Source organism: Rhyacophila brunnea, unplaced genomic scaffold (assembly GCF_057557595.1).
Source record: "Rhyacophila brunnea isolate RB1 unplaced genomic scaffold, BYU_Rbru_1.0 scaffold_11, whole genome shotgun sequence".
Lineage (NCBI taxonomy): Eukaryota > Metazoa > Arthropoda > Insecta > Trichoptera > Rhyacophilidae > Rhyacophila > Rhyacophila brunnea.
The window spans coordinates 7,018,800-7,044,745 of NW_028232763.1; positions in this window are offsets into that span (position 1 = coordinate 7,018,800).

A 25,946-nucleotide genomic window follows, 5' to 3' on the forward strand; every position below is an offset into this window, starting at 1 on the left:
ATTTTCTAAAACTCTTTCTTTAAGTACTAAGGTGCATGGTTACTATATTAGTCCCGTGCAGCATCGCTTCGGCACAAGGAAGCGTGGCACTACAATATTTTCATTCTGACAGGTTTATAGCGACATGGAAGGCGGCCGTGCATATACCGCGGCTGCATATTATACATGGCGGGTGGAGATGGGGCATATAAAATAATGTCTAATAATCACTTACCCATCATCAAAATTGATTAATATTAACATTTCAGACTATATTGAGATTAGAGCAAGTGAATATAATTAATTTTGGTCACTAGTGTTACGTAAATATTTTTTTAATTATAAATTACGATAATTGGTACTGGCAATTATTATTAGTCGAAAATTCTCGATGTGATTTAAACGTTTGTAAAGACCCGTGCACCTTTATCAATTTTGAGACACTGGGTTGATAAATCCATCCCTGAGTTATAACTTTTGCGGTTAATAAATAATAGAATATGTAATAGGAAATATGGGTTTGCATTCGATTAAATATGGGAATAAACTGTACAATATTAGAGATATTAATTATTACATTGAAATTGAATATTTTGCTACACCACTGTGACCGGGGAAAAGGACCCCGGTTTCCATCAGTAGGTTTTTGTGGTTTAAATTGTTCCACTTGAGTATTTCGTTAAATGAAAATGGAGAACCCGATAATACAGAGTGGCCCATTTAAAACGCTGTTCATCTGCAATTTATAGGTAGTAAGTAGGACGTTTGGGTATCTGAACGATTTTTCAATTCACAATTTAAACCATCAAAGAAATTTATGATTGAAACTCTTATTACGTTTGTTCCAATACGCTTTCTAATCTTTATTCAGAGGGTTCCGTTAGTGGGTTATGTATAAATATTAAATCCGAATATCAATTAAGGGAGTTTACTATGTGTAGTCAAAAGAAAATGTAATTAATTGCCTATGAAATATGGAAACTGAAAAATATTTTTGGATGAATTGAAAAAAAGAAAACAGATATAAATGTATCGATTTATTTAATTAAGGGGAGAGCAGTGGCGAAGGGTGACTTTTGGAAAGAGGTAGGCTGTGGAGATCTGATAAAAAGAGCACACTTGTCAGGTATACTTACGAGAATAGTACGATATTTACTAGTAATGAATACCTAGACACTAGTAAATGACAACAACACACTAATTCAATGAAACTTCAAAAACCCGTTGACGACATAAAAATGAGCGATGTGTTTAAATTACATATTTTTCAAAACATGTATACCCATCAAAAATCATTAGATAAAATTTATTTTTATTTATAAAAACAAACTATACGTACTTATTTATTAATATTCGATTAAACGCCGTTGAAATTATTTTTTTAATTATCTAATTATTAATGATTTTGGACAAAGTGCGCAGTCATGACAACATTATTATGTGCGAATGTTTTAGGCTCTGCGATAGGAGCTTACCTTATTTCGTACAAATCAGCAGACTTGCTGAGGTTACGAGACGTAAAGTCCATACGAAAAAAATTTTGAATTATTTCACACATAATCGGAGATTTATTTACGTCGAGACGTCGCGGCGTTTAATATTTATTTACGGCGCGCTGTGGTATATTTTTTAATACCTTTGCAGTTGTTTTGTAAACTGTGTAATACTGTAATACATTCCTTTATATACAACATCTCTCGTTGGCAAAATCAATTATTTTTATATAACATAAAATAATGAAGTGATTAAGTATATAAATATGTCAATATGCAATTAAAAAATATTTATCTTAAGAAGGTAGGCTTTAAATAATCGCCTAGTATGGAGTCTTCGCCACTGGGGGAGAGTTCTCTAATCGCGTGGACAATCATTATAAGAAATTGGGTGAATTAAAGTTTTAACCCTGAAATTTAGTAAAGCTTGTTAGTATATTAAATTTATGTCTTTTATAGTATTTGCAGACAATGATGATTTTTTTGGTTATTTCTGATAGAATTTTGATCGTTTTGGATTTTGATGAAAAACATTACCTAGTAAATTTATTGTATGCTTTTAAAAAAATAACAGAATATACAGCAGAAGAAAAATTGTTTTCACCTCAAGCAAAAATTACTTTATCACTATTCTTTAAATTAATTTTAATAAAACAATGAGTAAGTACATGTTTTTATTTGTACCTACGGATGATTTGGTTTTATTCATGTAAAATTGTATCAAAAAAGATCACTTGAAGTTGTTTATTATAATATCTAAAAAGGGTCTCGCATGAAGATGTTATTTTTTTAATTATTTTTACTCGAACAAAATGTAATATAGTAATAATATTTGTTTCATCAGATACAATAATGTGCTCAGATGAGCTATTCATTAGTAAAGTGCACTATTTTTTAACAAAGAATTATATAGAGTACATACTGTTATCTAATGTGCCATACAGAGATTTAGAGAACTTAGTCGTTTTCACAATAAAAAAACAATATTTCAATACTTTTACGCATTTTAACGTGGTTTTATTGTCAGATTAAATAATTTGGTAGGCAGTACAAATTATCTATATATAACTACCTGCCTCTAAAGTCAGTCACTAAAAGCTTATTAGTACTAATCATTAGTACTATGTCGTATAAACAGACCGAATTAATAAGTATTAGTATTCGGATTGTTACCACGAGTCGGTATTAGTGCAAGTAGCGAGTACTGATGATCAGTACTAAGCCCTTAGACTAAGGCTTTATAGCAGGTCACGCTTTTTGGAATACACACATGTCACGTTGATGACCTGTAAAACAATACGTCATAGTACGTGCATTGCTTTTTCAATCGGAATAATTTATGAACTTGCTAGCAAACTCCCTATGATTTTGGTAAAATTAGCAGCAGTCAAATGGGTTGAAAACGATGGAATTCTCACTGAAACGTAGTACAATACTAAATTCATTACAAAGTTTTGACTTTGCTAGAATGAGTTATATTATGATTTTAAATAATGTGATTAAATTGAGAGATATAGAAAAAAAAATGTTATTTACATTATCGATAACGGTTATAAAAACATGCTAGTTACTTTGATGTTTTGTGTTTTACTAAATTATATTAAAAAAAAGCAATATTAATAATTATTGCTTACTATTGATCGCCCACGACTTCGTTCGCCTGAAAACGGAAAGGAGGAGTAGCAGCGGCGATTTTCTTTGACGTGTGGTGTTCGATGTGTGGGTTATCACCTTGGGAATCGTCGATGTGTCGTAGGTTATGGTGTTGAGGATGATAATGAAGAAGTCGAAGATGTATGCAGGAGCAAGTTTTATTGGGCGTAACGGTTAGTACAATAGTATGTTACAGCAGTTATGTTACAATACTAAACTTATGATAGGTACGGATTCGAGGTCGGCATCTCGGTACAATCAGATGTTGGGCAAAGCGATATAGAGACTGCGATGGTAATATACTGGAAACGTATATTCGAGTGACATTTTGATAAATCATTATTCCTAATTTATACAGTCGAAAGTAATACCTAAACATTATATTCTAGTACATAATTATATTGAACGAGTCAGCGGTTTAATTACGAGTAGCTGTGAATTTTATTTATTATTACAGTCATAATATAATATGATACCATGGGAATGGATATTAGAATAATTTTCCATTGCGATACCGTATTTAATATCGCCAATCAATCTGCTGACTCAGGTAAACAGTTGTTTACCGGTATATGATTCGCTGGGAATATATTATTGCGGTCGAATAATTTGATATATTAAAAATAGATATTTGATCACTAATATACTGACAGCTACAGACGCAAATGATGTAACCGATTCGTCAGAAAATTTTAAAAGAACCTCCAAGCCGTCGAAAATAGTCATAAAATATGAAATTATATAAACATATAAAAAAGTAGGTAAGTGATAGGTAAGTCTTGAATTATTGTTCGAATGCAAAATAAGATTATTTTTTTATCGTAGGGGGCCTCAAAATCAGCCACTACTACTAAAGTAGACAGTTATAATATATAATAAAGAAATATACATATTATGATTATGATTAATTGTTCGATTTCTAGGCGCGCGATTTTCTTCCCGTGACTCACTTATCAATCATAATTAATTTAATTTAATAAAATTCAAATTTTTATCGTACTTGTTCAACTTTTATTAAAATCTGGACCGGTTTCGTCCGCCGTTGAGAATGTACCTCTGATGCAGAAGAAACCGATCTCGATTTAAAATAAAAGTGGAATACGGGTACGATAAAATATTTAGTTTTATTAAATTAAATTATTAATAATACAATGCATTCCCACCATGAATTGACACTATAAAAGAAATTCTCACTCATTCTTGAAAGTTATTTACACAGAATTTGTTAAATTGTTACGTGTGCGCTTCTCAACCCGCGTCTTATTGTATGTCTTATTGTTGCAAGTGCGTTAATTTATATAAATCTCTCTAGAGTCTGAGATTGAGAATCCAGAAGAAAAAGATCTTAATTGGAAACAACAGCGTTATGTTGTGCTAGTTTCAACAATATTCGTCCATTTATTTTTGAGTAACAGCCGAATAAACGGATAGAAAGACATACAATTTTATTGTAGTTATGTAATATTACTGTTGCCGATACTAACAGGCCACGGAGCAGTGAGAGCCTATCTAAAAAGATTAAAATTGAGGGACGATGACTGTTGTCCATGTGACGGCTACAAAATACCTCAAACTGTGCGGCATGTCATCAACGACTGCCCTATACTAGAAAGGGAGCGATGAACTCTCAGGACTCTGTGTGGACAGGCATGACCATGAAATTGATCTCCAAAAGCCTCACGAAGTACTAAGCAATCGAACAACATAAGAACACTACAAAAATTATTTAATTCTGGCCATACAGAAAATTAAAGATATAAATGGAGGAACATAATTAGTTACACATTAAAGGAACTAACCCTCCCAACCACCTTGTATGAAAAAGCTAGGGGATGGTTATTTATACAAATAAAAAATATTACTGTTGCCAATAGTATTATATTTTAATTAAGTTTCTTATGCGAGAATATATTGCAATAAACAAACATGAGGAGTAGTCTCTAGTAGGTAAACTATAAATCCATCTTCTAGCCATATTTTATTTCACCCCTTCGCGTGAAAGTCTAATTAACTCAACGCTAAGAGTATAACGATCTCCCTAGAGGCGATACATTCTATCATTTTCTAGAAAGCTGAAAAAGTCTGAGTACACAAAGCATCTAAATTAGCGCGAGGCGAGGCGTAATTTATAAAAAAAACTCGCAAATTAGAAATAATATCCTCTGGTGTGCGTCCCTGCTGGGCCGAGCAATAGCATTAAATCACACTTAGCCGGGAATCCTACCTGTGAGTGGGCTCGCGATGAGCTGCGGGTGTTTGCGCCATCTCTGATATCCAATCCAAAGTGTTGGGCAAAGTAATAACAATTATAGATTTTTTATAGGATTACAATACGTAGGTACATAATAAAACTTTTATTGGAATATTACAAAGTACAGTAAAAGTTTTTTTAAATCGTATAAATTACATTATTATTCTTTCATACTATTATGTTTTAAATCTAAATTGACTCATAATTAATTATTCAAAAAAATAATTAATAGGTAATACGTTGGTAATATTCTTCATCGTAAAAACAATATTGTCATATGTGAAAGATTTATTGATAATAAATAGATAACAGCAGTTGAATATATAAATCGATAATTTCTTAAACATCCGCGCTCGTGTCATTTTTGGTCACCAAAGACGTCGAAGGGCAAAACTCGACATCGCGAACCCACCAAAAAATACAGTCCTGTTAAACCTTTTATGTTAATTAATAGGTACATTTTGTTTCCGACCAGTGAGCTGAGTTTTTTAAAGGAAAGATATCTTCGTTATTTAGTAGGTACTCAGTTTAGGTCGTTATTTCTATATAATACCAAAAAATTCTCCTCGATTTGCCGCCCTTCGAGTAACTGCCGCCCCCCAAGTGACGCTCAATCTGCATACCCCCACGAGACGTCACTGATAGTGAAGCCCATATTTACACCAGGAACCAAAATGTCCATGACATTTAGATACGTAACATATATATTATTTAGTTTATTTTATTTTGTTAACTGCCAATTATTCATGGTGGAACTGCATTGTATTGTTGTTTGATTTAATAAAACACATTTTTTTTTGTAGTACTTATTCCACTTTAATAAATAAATTTGGACCGGTTTCGTCCGCTTCAGAGGGTCATTTTCAACTGAATATATTTTTAAAACAGTATTTACCAATCAAAATCAAAAGCGACAGAAATAATATAACAATAGGTACATTGAATTATCTCACCAACTTCATTAATTTTAAATTAATTTGTTGTTGAGAAAGTATTAATGGTGCAAACTCCGGTAATCAAACCACCTGTGTCCGTGTTACCGGCACAGGGTATTTCTTCATTTATCATTTCATTCATCAAAGTGTACCGTGCGAGTCCCTACTAGGACGTGTGGGCATGCACTTGGAACCAGCTTCATCCAGACCGCAGAAAAGGTCAGTGCCTGGCATCCCCCCCCCAGCATCCACATCCACCATTACAATCATTCCACCTATCAATTACAGTCCACTGTGAAAACCGCGACCATACCTGATTGTATACAAACCATATTGTCACTTATGGATTCACATAGTAGGCAGTTACAATGGTAGGCGTATCCCCCAGAAACTAATATTTATTTCAAAATCTAAATAAATTACCCATAGGAAAGAAATGTTTATGAAATATTAAAATGGATATTGCTGAAAATGGTTATTGTGTAAAGTTTGAGATATCGGCCATTCTTCTTTTTCTGTCATGTCTGTGCATGAGATGCGCCTAAAATCTTCACTACCATGCCCTGGTCAACTTAATGGTCATAATTATTATTATTGGCTTAAAAAATATTATTTTCATCGATGATGCAACACGACACGATGAATGGACAAACCATCAAGTGTTCCGCAGTTTTGTCGACGCCAAATTCCAGAGTGAGTATCCACAATAATTCTTTACATATATGTTTTGTTAAATAAATTTAATATATTCGTTATCGAATATCGTTGATCTCAGTGATGCTCCGTGGGGGTAGGCAGAGCATGTGTTGTTTAGGGGCGCCAAAAAAAGCAACAAACACGATTATTACAATTTTTGAAAGTAGTGGCTGGTTTTCACGAAGGTACCGGCATATTATTTTTAAATAAATATAAGGGGGCCTCCATACTAGTTAAAACTTTAAACCTCCGTGTGCTACTTAACTGTTTGAGAGTAGATTTCGTAGAAATTCTCTAATCCTCAGTAGACGATATGTATGGTCCTAACAATTTATTTTAGTAGTTTTGTAAGTAGAGGGGACGACGTTTCAAGTCTGCATGAGGTCTAGGGATGTTACTGACTGAGTTATAAAAGGGCTAAAAATAAAATAAAATAAAATAATATTTTTTCTTTATCATTTATCCTATTTATCAAATCATTCTCATATTAAATGATTGTGGATTTAAAATAATTATTGTTCTTCTTATCAATTTACGATGGATAATAAAATTAATAATATATATTATAATATGAAATCAAATACTATTTGCGAACGAGTATTTATATAATGCATTGCATTAATGAACATTATAGTAAATATTTATGTGGTGGGACTGCAATCAAACATTACAGAATCAACATGCATTAAATACTATTGTTATCAAAGTTTATCGCTATGGCAGAGTTCATTGAATTATGTACACATATACAATGGCTGCGGAGGCAATGCGTCTTTGTGTTATAACTTCATAAAATGATATTTTACCTCTCTCTATGGTGAGTAAACCTTTGACAAAATGCATGTAACCTAGTATAGGTGGACAGTAAATAGAATATTGAAGTTATACTTCTTTAGGCGCGTTTGGGAAAACAGATCAGAGTGTATTTTTGGCGTGTGACGAAGTTGCGTCCGCAAATGTAACGCATTAATTGGGCATGGGACGGTAGTTTTGCCCGCCGATGTAACATAATTTGTTTTGCGCGGCGACGTTCGGGTGTTTTAAATGCTGGAGGTTTGTAATTTTCAGCTGTCATATTGAGGGCTGTGGCTTGGGCCGGTTGGGTAAAGCCTGAATGTTGAATGAATTTTTATTATGCTTATTCATTTTTTATTTCGGTCTCAAGCGTACATGCGCATAGTCGTTCAATACAACCAAGTAAACAGCACGTGTCGTAAACATAACCGATATTGTGTCATAATAAATATATATGTTTATAAACAAATTTATGGAAAGTAACATTCTACACTCTTTTTTTATATTAATAAAACTTTATTTATATTTGAGTATATATTTATTTTTCATTGTAAAGGTTGTGGATCAAGATTTGAGGCTATATTTATGTAAGTATTATTTATGAGTAAAATTATATATCAATAAATAAATAAATTTTGTGAATGTTGAGTTGGTAAATAATTCAAACAATGGTATGTTGTAAATTTACAATATTTAGACAATTCTCATACAAAAACACATATTTATACAGTTTAGGATAATATTTGTCGTATATCACATGTCAATTTATTTATTAGCGGTTTATAATAATTGAAGACAACAATGATTATTATGTTTCATCACAAAAGCCAATATCACGTTTCAGTTGAACCATGAAATGTTTTACTTTTGATTTGTAATAAATTATTATCGTTAACGGAAAATAGTTGTATAAGTGCTAATACTTTGATAAAAACCTACCCTTAGTTTCATAATATTTATCACTTTATCACTTTACCGGTCGATAAATATAGAATAGACCCACTGTACCTAAATGTCTAAACATTCTTAGTTATAAATTTTTCCTTTGTTTTGTAGATAAATGAGTTTTTTTGTTAATTTGTAAATGAAAAAAAATGGTTTAACTGAAAATGTAAGTTTTAATGAACTAAATAATTGCTCTTCACTCAGCCACCCGCCACGCCTCCACACCAGTTATGCAGGCATATAACGTGACGAAACAAACGTTAGGCACCCTTAAATATTGTGCTGAGAGTGTCCCAGGAACAACTTATTATGACCTTGGTTGGCGTGCACTAAAGTGTGCGTGATTCTTATTTTGTTAACGCTCAATGGGAAAATACCTTCTTGTTCGCCGTAAAGTGCCGCAAACTTTTTGAAAGCTGAAAAGTTTTCCATCGTAAATATTTGCAATGGCCGACCGGTCCAATTGGGGGTCGGATCGACTTGAGAAGCTCTTGCCTTTCAACCGACATATGGGGACACTCCCAGATGATGTGCCTGACATACGGCAGTTCGGTACAGGTCGTAGATTCTACTAGGCCAAGCTTGTAGAAAAAACTATAGTGTCCGGTTAAGAACTGAGAAGTATGGTCTCGACTGAATCTGGTTATCTCCATACGCCACGGAATACTTATAATGAACTATTTTTGCCGGTACCTTGGAGTTCGTTATAACCGAACACTGCTGTTTTTGTTTGGCCCAATGTCCGCTGATATGCCCGAATTTTCCTAATTTATTATAAGTAAATCAATTTTATTGACGCACCCAGGCTCTATAAACAAAACAAAAACGACAGCTTCTATTTATTAACAATGTATTGTATTATTTTATATCGCTATGTGTTATATATTGTATACAGACAATGTTTAAGAAATAAATGACATTTTTAATGATTTTCCAACATTCTACATAAATAGAAACTGCCGGTTTTGTTTCTAGGACGTTCAATACCTAGTTGATTTATATATGACTGATCCTATATTGTTCTTATATATGAATTCCACAGTGCGGATATGGAAAATGTATTGTGCAAAACAACTTCCGGCGTAATAGTTCCATATTCAATCAACTTCGGTTATTCAAATATTCCATAATGCGCTAAGCCTCTTTGTTATGCGTTTGTTTAAAGCCTTTATACTATTGACATAGCGTTTGTATTAGTGCGCCGAGCGTCGATTGAATGATGCAACGCGTTATTAAAATATTCAATTCACTTGAAAATCGCAATGGAAAAATCTATATATAGAAAGCTCTAGCTATGTTTTCAAGAGAGCCAATGATCTATTATGTACTAAGGAACTAATGAAAATGAAGTGTATGTCTATAATATCCGTGTTGCTTAACATTGTAACAAATTCAATGACACCTACTTAAACACAAAATTAAATTTTTAATGGATTTAATTTTAGACTATTCCATTTGATTCATTTTTTGCGACCCGAGTTTGCTTTTCGGCATCTTCAGGCATACATAAATAAATTCATACATTGATGTTAATAGTCCCACCAAACCACACCCACCCTACACCACACCCTGTCTTAATCCATCGTATCACTTGATATTTGAAGCATAGTTTTTTTTATGACTGGGAGTGTCTCCGGAGCAGTTACCCAACACTAAGGTCGCCATGCACTCAAATGTGCTTTGATTGAATTTGCATGACACATGATAAATGCATACAAAGGTACACAAGAGGCACTAAGCATGGCCGACCTTAAACTCACTGGATTGATGCACTGATTATGTACACTACAACGTTAAAACAGGCCTAACCTAACCTAACATTGTATTAATCAAGATATATTATATTTTATAGATGATGAGATATACTTTTTTTGCTCTAATCTAGCAAACTGCTAGCTCGGAACATTTATAACAATAAAAAGCTCCACCAAAAAATCGACTGACCGAGGGTCCACAGTCTTTATTGAAAATAATGTTGAAAATCCTAGCGGTCAATCTCGGGATAAAGTATATTGACAGATATATTGAAAAGTAACTGTTATATTTTACTTAGACTTTTCCCTAGCTTTAGAACCTACAGGCAATGAGTTTTGGTGACACCACATACCAATATGTATTTTTCTTTCTTTCTGATATTTGAAAACTTTTCGATTGACATTTTCAATGGTGAGCAATTTTCTGAGAACTGGTACTGCATAAATTAATGTGAGAAATAACGTCAATAATTTATTAGTTCGGTTCAATAAAATATATTTACTTTAAATACCCGGTACTTAATTTTACCGTACGATCTTATAAATGATCATTTTTTAAAACCATGTTGCTAAGAAAATCGCATTAAGTCGGTATTGCGTTTGCTGATAGCTACCCTTTCATCATATATTATGTATCAATATTATTAACAAACACCTGATTTAAATGGTTTTTTACCAGTAAATATTTTTGGATGAGCTTACATTCTACTTATATTTGAACAAACATCACAATAATTTTGTGAATTTTGCTGGGTTATATGGTTTTTATGCTCATTTCGAATTAATGAGTATTTAATTGGGTTCACACTAGTAGGTGTAATTTTGTGATAAGTTGTGCTAGCACTGAAGAACACAGAACGCAGCTATTTAAAAAAATATATAATGGTATTTTTATATTTTTATGTTGAAAAAACTGGGGGGGGAGGTGTAGTAATGAATTCTAATAAACATGTCAGAAAATGTAAATAATACATTAATGTCACTAATAATATGTGATGGGTTAAGTAACACACAATATTCCGTAGATACTTAAGGTGAATGCTCCGCGCAGCAGAGGCACCTAGTACAAAAATACGATGGTTGCAAGAAATAAAACACATTTTTATATTTTTGAAAAAATGTTTTTTTAAATAATTATAAACTACAATAATAAAACTATTAATTATTCTAAAATATTTTCACTGCATTCGAGAAAATTTAATAAATTAAATTGTAATGATCTATTTATAATGTTTTTGATTAATTAAAACACTAAAAATGTAAATTATCAATAAATTGTCTAAAAATTCAAGCGTAGTATTTTTCCATTAGATACTTTTAGTAGGCGGAGGCTTTTATTACTGAAATTATTTTATTAGTTCTTTGAAAAATAAGAAGAAAAACGTTTGCCATATCTGATTTAAGAAAACTAATCCAGTGCTCGAAATGGAAAATTTCACGAACAGGAACGCTCGACAATTTTCCAAAAATGTGTGATATTAGATATAATAATACCTGTAACATAAAAATAACTTTTAGTTTTACATGATGTATTTTTTTCATCATCATCTTCGCCCAATACGTTATCGGCTATAACAATTAGTGGTAACACACAAATATAGAGTCATTTTAGTTTACGAAATCGTTTTCTTAAAAATACATTAATAATTATACAAATATAAATAACTAAACGTATATGAATCTAATTGGAGTGGGAAACATTATTAAAATACATGAAATAATAGACAAACTAATCACAATTTCCCATTGGTTTCGTTAGCAGTTTGAATAAAAATATGCAACTAAGAGTGGATAAAAATATGAGTGAAGATACTTCGGCTTAAACAAAATACATGCGGCTTTTTTCAAAGCTCTGATTTTTCGTAAATTCGAAATATTTTGATTAAGGTAAACTATTTTTTAATCAAATTAAAATCCATCGTATACCAAAAAGCAAGGGCATGGTTTTTAATAAATTAATTAAAAAAATATGTAATACGCAAGATTTACAAATGTAGCATTCTTTATTAAATATGAATCATTTTAAACAACCTCAGAAGTGCAGGAACATATTATTAGAAAAAAAATATTTACATCATGTGGACATGTAGGATAATTTATTCTAATAGGTTTCCAATGTTATAGAAATTGTTATATATAGGGAAATTTTTCATATATTTATCCCATTGGATTCTGATTGATTTATTTAAATATTTAACCATCAAAGACACAGTTCATTCAACCCGAAAAATATCCATATAAAATTAAAACAATAAAAATATATGAGGTAATGACTTTTTTTTTGTCACTCAATGTAAAATATTATAATAGATTACGATAAATAATTATTATCTGGCGATTCCGTAACGTTGAGTAGGTAGGTAAAACAGCGAATACGTAGATTCTGGTCACAGTCACATTTACTATTTAATATGAAATATTTTACCCCCTAAGAAATTATTAAACAACAATTTAAGCTATTAAGTACCTACAAAGAGTTTTTAAACGATGTCAGAGCACAAGTTTTTCGGAAATTAAAAAATTTAGCAAAGCAGCTGCAATAGTTAGGTTTTTTCATGTATGCAATAATAATTATTTAGAACCCAACCCATCAACCTTGGTCGATCCAGTGCTGGATGAAGGCCTCCCTTATTTTATTCCATCTCTCTCGGTACCTACTTAGTTTTTCACTGCAAAGTATTTCCGCTGAACTTTATCAATTCATCAATAATGTAAGAAATATAAAAAAATAAATTAGTGTAGAGCAGCAAAGCATGGGGGTTACCGGTTAGGTAATGGGAAACCAAAAAAACACAACTTAAAATGATTAAATTTGGAAAAATAAGGAGTCTAATTTTGTCGCTTCCTCTGATGAAAACGCTTATCATTGGCTGCATACAACTTAACATTGATAAACGACCAATGAACGACCCCGATTGCATTATGAAATACAAAAACTATGAACGCGTCCAACCCATGTAAATTTTGTTAACATAATAATATGATAAATGGACAATTCGGTCAATTATGGTTGCCTCGATACAAAATTTAAAGTTTCATTACAAAAAACAATTGCCTACTACTGCCGTATTGATCATAAACGTGCTCAAGAATTTCAACCCTCGGTAGGACAGATATAGTATACCTATCTCGGTAGATACTTAGGTAGCGCACGTAGTTTTATTCACACTATTTTTACTATGTTCTTTTTGTGCAATATTTAACAAATTAATTATGTCATTTATACAGTAAAGATAATATATGTATTTAATGTGTTTCATTTAAAAATTTAAAAGTTCCAGTGTGCATTATATCTTTTACGTTATTAACTCACTATATTTAGGAATGTACCTTCACCTTAACTGTATTAAAATAATATGTATGAAATTGAAAAAAAATAGTTTCTCGTTTTATAAATTAATACTACAGTAAATCTACATTCCAATGTAAAATAGCTTCCACATTTCCTTACAATCATAAAAACCTTTTTTTCAAAATAATTATTGTCCGATACATGCGTGCGACAATGCAATAAATCTTACCCAGTGCATTTCTTTGTATACAATTTTATTGTTTTATCACCATTGACGCAAAAGGGTCTGTCTATTAGTGCATTCAATGCCAAATTCGTTGAAAACAGTATTGTCTTGAAAAAGGTTAGTTCTCAAATACGTTGTCTTACATTTACTCTATCACTATTTCAAAAAAACTTATGTACATTATGTACGGGTCATAGAAAATTCAGTGATTCTAAACCAGTAAAACTATTTTTTAATAAAAAAAAATATTTATGTTTTTGTACCTTTGTACCTATCAATTCATTTTCGTAAATTTTAAATCTAACCCGGAACGTAATATTAAGTATGACGCTTGAGGATTTTACTAGACGACTCGCTGTCCGTCGGATATTTTACGAACCGGTACGCCATTTTAGAGGTTTTAACGAACAGGAACGCCATCCTTGGAAATCCCACGAACAGGAACGGCGCTCCGGGGCGTTCCGCTCCATTCCGAGCGCTGAACTAATCTTAAAATATTTACCATAAAAAGTCATGACTAAAAAGAGAGGGTGTATTCTGTTACTCGTAAATTTCCATTATCATTGTATCTACTAATATATCGTCTCTGTTCTGGCAGAACACACTAACTGGAGAATACTAGTTTTGAGTAATTTGACTTTGAAGTTGTCAAAATGTTTGAAATGGTTTGAAATCATGTGAGTTTATTAAGTAATCATAAAAAGGATGAATTTAAAATAAAGACTGTTTATTTATTAAGAATGTTTCCAGACGGTAAAGTTTGAAATAAGGAACATTTTGGTATAACTAACTCCATATGTCATTTTTTCGTATTAGTGCCTTCTACCAGAACAGTGACGATATTACTATAATATCTTATTATTATTATAAATAAGCCGTTTGTTCTTGTCATTATATAGCATTGAATTTTATTTATTTAAAAATTCTTTTAAAATAAGTATAATATTAACTAGTATTTAATTTTGTCTAAAGTTAAAATGATACTGATGAAAAAAGTGAGGTTATCGCCATAATTTATATTGCTTTCCATTGTTTCTACGCGACAGAGAAATTTACAATTTGCTTCAAAGGCGTAATAGTCCAGTCAATCTGTACTTTATGGTTGCAAAAGGTCGGGTAGAAGATTTTTTTTTTTTAATTTGTATATATAGTAATGAGTGACAAGAAAACGAATTTTGCCAATTCGGATGACTTCGGCACAACTTTTGGCGGGCAAAAAACCGCAAAATTTTGGGTGTTTTTTTGGTTTTTCGCTTATATATCAAAAACGGTTGGTCGTAGAAAAATATTGTTTTACATAGAATTAAAGCTTATTAAATTTCCTAAAAATATTTATATAACACGTTTTTTTCTATCTTTAACCGTTTATGAGATATTTGCTGTTGAAAACACGCGTTTTAGTAAAAATCAAACTTTAATGAGAAGAAATACTAATCTAAACTTAAGATCTTACAAATAAAGTATATTCATAGTTTTAGTAATGATTGAAAAACAAATGTTAATATGTACAGAATAATAATATTCACCAAATATCCTAATTTTTTAACCATTTCTGCCGCTTTGGTGAGGTGGAGTAGGCAAAGGTTTTACGTCGTCAAAGTCTTGCAATGCAGCTCCCATGTCGGGATCATTATCCTACAAAACTATATATATTCCATTAATTTGAAAAGAATGGAGAGATATTATATATATATATATATTAATTTCATATCATCCATTACCTGTACATTACTGGGAAGTTCTGCTTGAATATAAAAGTCATCTTCTTCAGCGTCCTCTTCCTCCAATCCAGAAATATCTGCTACATTTTCACAATTTACTCCACTGCAGTTCTTGCAAATTGACGAACAGTTCATCGCTGATTTTTGACAGGTACATGCTTTACTGCACCCCTTCTTGCATTCACAAGAAAGTACTTTCAGTATTTTTTTAGGCGCTGGATCTTTAATGATCTCCACGGGTATTAGGCCATTGCTGCTTCGCTGCCACCCCCAATATTCTGGTTTTTTAACATTGCCAAGCCAAGTTTGCATTTGGTAGTAGGATCTCAGCGAATGGTGTCGCGCTGCGTCTCGAGTTGGTGGTAGTCTTGATAGATTAAATTTAATCTGTTTGTCCGATTTCATGAATAGCCGATAACGCAGTGTCCAGTGTTTCCTCAGGTCTACAGGCATCACTGTACAACCTCATAAGTACCTGTTCTCCTGCTACAGCTATTTCATCAGTGCTGGCATCTGGATTGTTGAATACTGTGACCACTTCCTTCAACTGAATATTCTCCTCCAAAATACCACACAATTTAATCTTTCCATGGCCAAATAGAGAGGATTTTGTATCACACCCACTGAACGCGTGTGTGAAAAGAATGGTACGTGCGTCATATTTAAACGATTTTGTCGAGAACAACACATCTGGTTTACTTCCCTTTCCAGGTTTTCGAAAGAATAAGTTGTCCAAGAATTGTCCTCTTGCCGACATCAGTACAAGAAGGTCAATATCTTCACCTATTATTACTATGCTTTTAAATTCACTTGCTTTTGAAATGGCAGTAGTTACAATTAAAACATCGGCATCCTCTTCTGCCTGGTTCACTTTTATGCCAACCCGTGAGAAATGTGTTTTAAGTAGTGTTATCAAGTGATTTTTATTACTTCCGATGCTCAAAAAAAGTTCCTGGTCCACCTGATTGACAGTGTTTCCTTGAAACATAATTTCAGGGCATGGTTTTAAATTTATACGGCGTAATCTTTCTACAAACTTTGTCCCACTGGATGCAGCATTGGATGGATATCCGTCAAATACAACATCAATTTGTAACTTATAATGTTTTGTCAAATAATCCGAATACATCTTCGCAATGTCATCAAAGCATGAATTTCGGGGCCAAACTACTTTATGTAGGAGATGTCCTCCGTCAACCACAATAAACTGATTGTTAATGTTGGTGCTGTGAGTCTCAATGCTGGTGAAAGTAGAAATTAGAATGTGGCCCTTTCTACCACTCCCACTATCTCTCCCTCCATCCACACGCACCATCTGGAACATTGCGCCCATTGACAATAAAGACTAGTTTGTAAACCCAAACAAATTTACTAATTAATAAATCCCAAATATTTTTTTTAATAGGTACCTAACTAATATTTTATTGTTATATAAGGTACCCTAATAATTTCAATTCTTAATAATTTTAATATTACTGACCATATTTTGAATCAGAAAGATATTCTTAAACCAATAAAAGGTAATTATAGGATAATTTCAAATAACAATAACAAAATATTTAATATCAATAGCATATTAACTGAAAAAACCCAGCGAAATTAATGGACTTTATCTAACTAGTCACTCCATTACCTGTGGCCCAAATTCCATGAATGTAATAAACCCACCATTACCTACCCAACCTATTTATTAAATGTAAAAATAAAATAATAATATTGAAATAATATAAGGTAGTGAACTTTGTTTTTCGTGTCCTGAAAATTTCACATATTGTTGCTTTGGACAATATAATCCTAGAGCGACGATATACTGTTTTCAACAGCAAGTATCTCATAAACGGTCAGAGATAGAAAAAAATGTATAAAATAAACATTTTAGTAAATCTAATAAACTTTAATGTTGTATATAACAATATTTTTGCTACGACCAACCGTTTTTGAGATATAACCGAAAAACCAAAAAAACACCCAAAATTTTGATAAAACGCGTGTTTTCAACAGCAAATATCTCATAAACAGTTAAAGATAGGAAAAAACGTGTTATATAAATATTTTTAGGAAATTTAATAAGCTTTAATTCTATGTAAAACAATATTTTTCTACGACCAACCGTTTTTGAGATATAAGCGAAAAACCAAAAAAACACCCAAAATTTTTCGGTTTTTTGCCCGCCAAAAGTTATGCCAAAGTCATCCGAATTGGCAAAACTCATTTTCTTGTCACTCATAACCATATAAACAAATTAAAAAAAAAAAATCTTCTACCCGACCTTTTGCAACCATAACGTATTTTTCGGTCTAATTTGACTGGACTGTTCACTGCATTCGAGAAAATTTAATAAATTAAATTGTAATGATCTATTTATAATGTTTTTGATTAATTAAAACACTAAAAATGTAAATTATCAATAAATTGTCTAAAAATTCAAGCGTAGTATTTTTCCATTAGATACTTTTAGTAGGCGGAGGCTTTTATTACTGAAATTATTTTATTAGTTCTTTGAAACATAAGAAGAAAAACGTTTGCCATATCTGATTTAAGAAAACTAATCTTAAAATATTTACCATAAAAAGTCATGACTAAAAAGAGAGGGTGTATTCTGTTACTCGTAAATTTCCATTATCATTGTATCTACTAATATATCGTCTCTGTTCTGGCAGAACACACTAACTGGAGAATACTAGTTTTGAGTAATTTGACTTTGAAGTTGTCAAAATGTTTGAAATGGTTTGAAATCATGTGAGTTTATTAAGTAATCATAAAAAGGATGAATTTAAAATAAAGACTGTTTATTTATTAAGAATGTTTCCAGACGGTAAAGTTTGAAATAAGGAACATTTTGGTATAACTAACTCCATATGTCATTTTTTCGTATTAGTGCCTTCTACCAGAACAGTGACGATATTACTATAATATCTTATTATTATTATAAATAAGCCGTTTGTTCTTGTCATTATATAGCATTGAATTTTATTTATTTAAAAATTCTTTTAAAATAAGTATAATATTAACTAGTATTTAATTTTGTCTAAAGTTAAAATGATACTGATGAAAAAAGTGAGGTTATCGCCATAATTTATATTGCTTTCCATTGTTTCTACGCGACAGAGAAATTTACAATTTGCTTCAAAGGCGTAATAGTCCAGTCAATCTGTACTTTATGGTTGCAAAAGGTCGGGTAGAAGATTTTTTTTTTTTAATTTGTATATATAGTAATGAGTGACAAGAAAACGAATTTTGCCAATTCGGATGACTTCGGCACAACTTTTGGCGGGCAAAAAACCGCAAAATTTTGGGTGTTTTTTTGGTTTTTCGCTTATATATCAAAAACGGTTGGTCGTAGAAAAATATTGTTTTACATAGAATTAAAGCTTATTAAATTTCCTAAAAATATTTATATAACACGTTTTTTTCTATCTTTAACCGTTTATGAGATATTTGCTGTTGAAAACACGCGTTTTAGTAAAAATCAAACTTTAATGAGAAGAAATACTAATCTAAACTTAAGATCTTACAAATAAAGTATATTCATAGTTTTAGTAATGATTGAAAAACAAATGTTAATATGTACAGAATAATAATATTCACCAAATATCCTAATTTTTTAACCATTTCTGCCGCTTTGGTGAGGTGGAGTAGGCAAAGGTTTTACGTCGTCAAAGTCTTGCAATGCAGCTCCCATGTCGGGATCATTATCCTACAAAACTATATATATTCCATTAATTTGAAAAGAATGGAGAGATATTATATATATATATATATTAATTTCATATCATCCATTACCTGTACATTACTGGGAAGTTCTGCTTGAATATAAAAGTCATCTTCTTCAGCGTCCTCTTCCTCCAATCCAGAAATATCTGCTACATTTTCACAATTTACTCCACTGCAGTTCTTGCAAATTGACGAACAGTTCATCGCTGATTTTTGACAGGTACATGCTTTACTGCACCCCTTCTTGCATTCACAAGAAAGTACTTTCAGTATTTTTTTAGGCGCTGGATCTTTAATGATCTCCACGGGTATTAGGCCATTGCTGCTTCGCTGCCACCCCCAATATTCTGGTTTTTTAACATTGCCAAGCCAAGTTTGCATTTGGTAGTAGGATCTCAGCGAATGGTGTCGCGCTGCGTCTCGAGTTGGTGGTAGTCTTGATAGATTAAATTTAATCTGTTTGTCCGATTTCATGAATAGCCGATAACGCAGTGTCCAGTGTTTCCTCAGGTCTACAGGCATCACTGTACAACCTCATAAGTACCTGTTCTCCTGCTACAGCTATTTCATCAGTGCTGGCATCTGGATTGTTGAATACTGTGACCACTTCCTTCAACTGAATATTCTCCTCCAAAATACCACACAATTTAATCTTTCCATGGCCAAATAGAGAGGATTTTGTATCACACCCACTGAACGCGTGTGTGAAAAGAATGGTACGTGCGTCATATTTAAACGATTTTGTCGAGAACAACACATCTGGTTTACTTCCCTTTCCAGGTTTTCGAAAGAATAAGTTGTCCAAGAATTGTCCTCTTGCCGACATCAGTACAAGAAGGTCAATATCTTCACCTATTATTACTATGCTTTTAAATTCACTTGCTTTTGAAATGGCAGTAGTTACAATTAAAACATCGGCATCCTCTTCTGCCTGGTTCACTTTTATGCCAACCCGTGAGAAATGTGTTTTAAGTAGTGTTATCAAGTGATTTTTATTACTTCCGATGCTCAAAAAAAGTTCCTGGTCCACCTGATTGACAGTGTTTCCTTGAAACATAATTTCAGGGCATGGTTTTAAATTTATACGGCGTAATCTTTCTACAAACTTTGTCCCACTGGATGCAGCATTGGATGGATATCCGTCAAATACAACATCAATTTGTAACTTATAATGTTTTGTCAAATAATCCGAATACATCTTCGCAATGTCATCAAAGCATGAATTTCGGGGCCAAACTACTTTATGTAGGAGATGTCCTCCGTCAACCACAATAAACTGATTGTTAATGTTGGTGCTGTGAGTCTCAATGCTGGTGAAAGTAGAAATTAGAATGTGGCCCTTTCTACCACTCCCACTATCTCTCCCTCCATCCACACGCACCATCTGGAACATTGCGCCCATTGACAATAAAGACTAGTTTGTAAACCCAAACAAATTTACTAATTAATAAATCCCAAATATTTTTTTTAATAGGTACCTAACTAATATTTTATTGTTATATAAGGTACCCTAATAATTTCAATTCTTAATAATTTTAATATTACTGACCATATTTTGAATCAGAAAGATATTCTTAAACCAATAAAAGGTAATTATAGGATAATTTCAAATAACAATAACAAAATATTTAATATCAATAGCATATTAACTGAAAAAACCCAGCGAAATTAATGGACTTTATCTAACTAGTCACTCCATTACCTGTGGCCCAAATTCCATGAATGTAATAAACCCACCATTACCTACCCAACCTATTTATTAAATGTAAAAATAAAATAATAATATTGAAATAATATAAGGTAGTGAACTTTGTTTTTCGTGTCCTGAAAATTTCACATATTGTTGCTTTGGACAATATAATCCTAGAGCGACGATATACTGTTTTCAACAGCAAGTATCTCATAAACGGTCAGAGATAGAAAAAAATGTATAAAATAAACATTTTAGTAAATCTAATAAACTTTAATGTTGTATATAACAATATTTTTGCTACGACCAACCGTTTTTGAGATATAACCGAAAAACCAAAAAAACACCCAAAATTTTGATAAAACGCGTGTTTTCAACAGCAAATATCTCATAAACAGTTAAAGATAGGAAAAAACGTGTTATATAAATATTTTTAGGAAATTTAATAAGCTTTAATTCTATGTAAAACAATATTTTTCTACGACCAACCGTTTTTGAGATATAAGCGAAAAACCAAAAAAACACCCAAAATTTTTCGGTTTTTTGCCCGCCAAAAGTTATGCCAAAGTCATCCGAATTGGCAAAACTCATTTTCTTGTCACTCATAACCATATAAACAAATTAAAAAAAAAAAATCTTCTACCCGACCTTTTGCAACCATAACGTATTTTTCGGTCTAATTTGACTGGACTGTTCACTGCATTCGAGAAAATTTAATAAATTAAATTGTAATGATCTATTTATAATGTTTTTGATTAATTAAAACACTAAAAATGTAAATTATCAATAAATTGTCTAAAAATTCAAGCGTAGTATTTTTCCATTAGATACTTTTAGTAGGCGGAGGCTTTTATTACTGAAATTATTTTATTAGTTCTTTGAAACATAAGAAGAAAAACGTTTGCCATATCTGATTTAAGAAAACTAATCTTAAAATATTTACCATAAAAAGTCATGACTAAAAAGAGAGGGTGTATTCTGTTACTCGTAAATTTCCATTATCATTGTATCTACTAATATATCGTCTCTGTTCTGGCAGAACACACTAACTGGAGAATACTAGTTTTGAGTAATTTGACTTTGAAGTTGTCAAAATGTTTGAAATGGTTTGAAATCATGTGAGTTTATTAAGTAATCATAAAAAGGATGAATTTAAAATAAAGACTGTTTATTTATTAAGAATGTTTCCAGACGGTAAAGTTTGAAATAAGGAACATTTTGGTATAACTAACTCCATATGTCATTTTTTCGTATTAGTGCCTTCTACCAGAACAGTGACGATATTACTATAATATCTTATTATTATTATAAATAAGCCGTTTGTTCTTGTCATTATATAGCATTGAATTTTATTTATTTAAAAATTCTTTTAAAATAAGTATAATATTAACTAGTATTTAATTTTGTCTAAAGTTAAAATGATACTGATGAAAAAAGTGAGGTTATCGCCATAATTTATATTGCTTTCCATTGTTTCTACGCGACAGAGAAATTTACAATTTGCTTCAAAGGCGTAATTGGTCGCCCAAAAAACTTGTCAAAATTGGCGTGTAATTAAAAAACCTCTTTTTTAAATTCCTGGAAAAGAAAAAAAAATAACGAAAAGTAAAATTAATTTACTCCTCGCTTAAAAATGTTTTAAATCTAAAATTAATGAATGCTTGACCTTCATTTATTAATTTCGACAGTCGGAAACATTTAAAACGTTTTGTAAAACTAAACGAAATAGGCATAGAAACATAATGAGGTTTAACTTTTCAAAAAAATAAAAAAACAAGTTTTTTTTTTCATATCGCGTTCAGCATGACAAACAGTTGGGTGCTTTTTATTATTCTTCTTACATTTTAATTAATGACGTCGTTTTGAGGAAATTGTTTCAAGTTTTTTTTTATTATTATGAGAAAAGAGCACGTTTAATATTTTTGAGGTGTTAATTCTTTTTGTTTGACTTAAAACGAAACTTTTCAACCGAAGTTTGAAATTGAAATAGTATGTTACGTTTTTTGGTTGATTTCGTTTTAATTGAAAGTTTGTATAGGGGTCATCGATATGAGAGTCGATGGTGTCATAGGTGAAACACTATCGTGGTTATTCATAATGATGAAGAAGTGAAAGTTTATTTATGGTTACCTAAGTACAAGGGTACAATCGGTACGATAATATAAATAAACTGACAGTACATAGACTGAGATAGTAACGGACCAGATACTTAGATTCGAGTGACATTTCCGATGAATTATTATTCGCCATTTATACAATCAAAATAATATTCTTTTTATTGAAATAATCGAGTCAGCTATTATCTGGCGTTTTCATTAATGGATGACTGACTAAGTGAAAACTGATATGCAGAATTTATTATTGAGGTCAGTTCCTTACCGAGTTTGGTATAATTTGACACTACGAAAAATAGATATTTAATTTGTAATTCAATGTCTCTATCTTTGTATGTAAAAGTCTGAGTAAAAGCCGATTTTCGATCTCAATAGTACAGCTGTTATTGTTTATGTTTTTTATGTAATATCTACTAGTAGCTGTAGCGGTAGGCTGTTAAGATCATACATGAATATTAATAGCGCATATAAATCATTGCCAGTCAAACGTATTTGTTTTCAATGAACCAATACTTAGGCGGCTCTCGTGGTGCAGTTGGTAAGGCGCTCGCCTTCCACCCGAGAGTTCCTGGGTTCGATCCCGGTCATGACAAAAACATTTATGTGTTTTTATCAAAGCCTGGGTGTTGGTGATTGTTCAAAATTACTAACAACCACCTTGTACGAAAAAGCAAGGACATGGTTACTAATAATTCTAAAAAAAAAAAAAAAATGAACCAAGACTACAATGTGTAGATAGTGTTTGTTGGTTTAAAAAAAATTAATTAATAATAATAATAAGCCTAATAAACCTAATCTAAGCCATAGTAGATAATAATTAAAAAAATAAGTTTATCTATAAAATATTTAAAGCTATACCATTAAACTATACACCATTTTAGATATTTTATAGATAGAACAATATTTTTTATCGATTATGGTTTAGGGGGGGACATGCTCAGCGTAGGTCAAAATGGAGCTTTTGTTCTATTTTCAAAGCATGATCCTGGACGTACCTTAAACGTTGTAGATAATCTATTTATTTTAAACGTTTGATGACTGCATAGTGCATAAAGTATTTTTATTAGATAAAATAGTATTCTTTTAAACCTCTCGCTCTAATGTTTTAGAATATAGTCAGATTTCAGTACATAAATGTGCAGTGGTATTAAGATTTTTTACGTTTATTTATTTTTAAACGCATTTATAAAACCATCAGTATAATTTATATCGACATTATTATAGTGAAATATTTACGATAAAAAATTATATTGATAATCTCTGTGATCCCAAATTTGACAATTATATAAATAGATTATCTACAACATTTAAGGTATGTCCAGGATCATGCTTTGAAAATAGAAAAAAATGCTCAATTTTGACCCACGCTGAGCACGTCCGCCCTTAATGAATTTAAAAATAACTAACCAACACCACCTGTCTGTAGTGTGCACTGTTTTTGTCGGATCGCCCATAGCATACATATACTATTATTGTTTGTTTTATGCAGGGTTTAATTGTATTTTAAAAACTAACCAGTACCATCTAGAAATTATATTCTTCGTTCATAACTGAAATATTTGTGTCGAATATTATCAGCCTACTTCCACCTCTTACCACTGCTGAGTCTGCCACCCCCTATGTTAAAATTGCATCATCTGTAGAATAGTAGATTGACAACATCTGCGTGCTTTTTTTTAATTTTCGTTAAGAAACCGTCCACGAGGAATATATATTATAAAGTGAAGTTTTTAAATTGATTAAGTCATTCAGTAAAACATATTTAAGAACATTTTAGTGAATTCCAAATTTGAAGAACAGGACAGTAGGTACTTCAAACTGTAATAAAATACAATATATTATTTACACTATTAACAGTATTAACGGTTGTAAAGCAAAGTATTTGAGTATGTAGGAAACAAGCGAGTATTGAGTGTGGCAGAAAAACTTATCAAAAAATATTACAGTTATCGTGATTAGTCATAAGATGCCTTAAAGTGGCTGGTGGATATATTATGTGATGCGGAAATATATGCTCGATAGCAGCGACTAGAGTTGGGTTTCGGGAATTTTCCGACGGGGAATCTCGAGAATTTTTCGAGATTTTCCATCCCAAATCTCGAGATTCGGGATTTCTTTATTATCAAATATTAATTGAAAAAACAATTTTTCTATATGAAAAAAGTGGACAGAAACTACAAAACGTTCAAAGACTGATCGGGGCATTTAACACGATTAAGCCAACGTCGACTGAAAATGAGCGCAATGTTTTAACATCAGCAAATTTTGTATCTCAAAAGCATACGCGATTGTCAGATCCAGCCATTCATAGTCTGTCTTTTATGAAATTCTATTTTAATAAGTAATGTTTAGAATTATTTTTGTTTTAATACTTTTATTGTGTTTGTCTTCTTATAATACTTCTTACAACTTCTATACAAGAAAAAAATCATATTTATTTGGAATTTGTCGGTTTTTACACTGATTTTAAGATTTTTACCGGTTTTTTTTTTTAATTTTCTCGATATTTCGAGAATTCTCAAAATTCTTTTCTGTCTTAAGATTTTCTCGGGAAATACCCAACTCTGTTGTATATGAGAACGTTATATACAAACAGTATGACAAATGTAATCCGTAGTGTTTAGTTATCACACTTGTCTGAGGTTAATAGTAGCGTCAATGGATTGGCTTTTTGTCAAACCTCAGAAA